Raw genomic sequence first — 2,183 nt, 5'->3', positions numbered from 1 at the left:
TTTTTTTTTTTTTTTTTTTTTTTTTTCTCTAAAGGTTGAGAGTTGATTCTCTCACTCTTCTATTATATATATATATATATATATATATATATATATATATATATATATATATATATATTTTGTCAAATTGCACAACATTATGGGATATAATATTTCTTTAATTTAATAGTTACTACCAAACAAACCAACGAAAACATGAAACACAACATAATTTTAAGAATAAGAATCATGATGATGAAAACTATGGAAAATGAACCGAATATTGAAATGTCAAAGGGTAAGAAAGTATAGAATGTCTTCAGTCAAACGCTAACAATAAAAATTATATATATATTTCATATATAAATATTCCAAGACAGAGGATAATATTTACTAGTGGTGGGTTTGGGCTGTTTCAAATGGCATTAGAGCCAGACACTAGGTGATGTGCAAGCAAGGAGGTAGAACCCCGAAGGGGGATGGATACTAGCGGTGTGCCAGCGAGGACGCTAGGCCCGAAGGGGGGTAGGTTGGGGGTCCCATATCGATTAGAGAAGAGAACGGAAGCCAGTGAGAACCCTGGGCCACAAAGGGGGTGGATTGCGAGATCCCACATCAGTTGAAGAGGAGAAAACATTCTTTACAAGTGTGTGGAAACCTATCCTTAGCCGATCGCTTTAAAAACCTTGAGCGGACAATGTTTGCTAGTGGTGAATTTAGGCTGTTACACAAAGTCTCTAATGTTCGCAGGAAGTCTAACATATGAACCAACTTAAAAAATACAAAATTAATAAATTTAAGGAACGTCATCTTACAAATAAGAAAAATAATTATCGAGTTAGCCTCCATAGTAGAAATAGAAAGTAAATAGAAGAACATAAAATAAGATTATCTAGAATATGAAAATTCAGATACTCAAAAAGCCAACTTCAATCAAAGCAGACAAATAGTCAAACAAATGTTACAAGGCAATAAATTTAAATAAGTTATGGTTTGGTAATAATTTTGTTTTTATCTTTTTTTCAATTATATTTATTTCCTCACAATTTTTTTTTATTATCATTTATACCACTTCAAAAGAAATATTATAATTCTTTGACAAATTCTAATTATTTTTTAAAAAAACAATATAATATAATTTTAAAAGCACTTACCAAAAAAAAAAATAATAATAATTATCGAACAACATCTAACTATCTATTAAATTATGTTCAAAATACTATTTTTCATGTTATTATCAAATTTATTATACATTTATTAAAAGACGCTTTTTTTCATGGTAATAATATTATGTTCCAAATGCCATTCATGCATTTATCGATTCCTATAAATATCCACCAACCTTAAGTCTCTTTTGTTCGTGACTTCTCTTCTTCTCTACGTCCTATTGCTATCATCGCTTACAGTGGCAACTCAATATTTAGATTTGGTTGACAGATACAAACCAATAGTACATATAGGTGAACCACAGATTCAAAGTTTAGGTGACTTCGAAGTGATTGAACACAATAAACAAGCAAAAACTCAATTTCAATTCTAGAAAGTGATTAGTGGAGAAATCCAAATTGTGGTCAGGACCAACTATGCCCTCCGATTGACACCTTTTGAGAGGACCATTAGCCGAACCTATGGCACTATTGTGTGTTCACTGATCTCAACAACAAGAACCACTTCTCAACTTCTTTGACATGTCCAACTAAACTTCCTATTACTTCTCATAGTGTTTCTAATTCTCTATCTTTTTTATATTAGGTCATGAATGTTTGAAATCTCTATCCAACTTGTTTAGGTATGGTTTAAAGTTAAAGGTAAATCATGAATTGAATAACTTAAATACAATACACAATACCAAATTAAAAATATGAAGAAGGTGCGTTCTCCACCCCAACCCATGTGAAATTTCACAAATTAAGTTCTTGCTTATCAAAGTTATACTAAACCCACTCTGCATGATCTTAATTTCAAATATACGAAATAACAGACTTGATTGGGGAAAAAGTACTTATATTGAGATATTTCTTTATCTACAATAATTGAACTACAATGTGTTTGATCTTTGCACTTGTTTTGTTTTAATTTATGTCACTAAGATGATGGATCTGAGGTTGAGTTGAACTTTAAGGAGCGGTTCAAACCAACTTAGAATTATTGAGTGACTCCGACTTAGGCAACCAAGTAGGTGGTTCCACTGTTGGTTTCGTTGA

The sequence above is a fragment of the Cucurbita moschata genome, unplaced genomic scaffold (assembly GCF_002738365.1).
Source record: "Cucurbita moschata cultivar Rifu unplaced genomic scaffold, Cmos_1.0 Cmo_Scf00044, whole genome shotgun sequence".
NCBI lineage: Eukaryota > Viridiplantae > Streptophyta > Magnoliopsida > Cucurbitales > Cucurbitaceae > Cucurbita > Cucurbita moschata.
The sequence above is the reverse complement of the archived record's forward strand: the minus strand, read 5'-3'. Positions refer to the sequence as shown.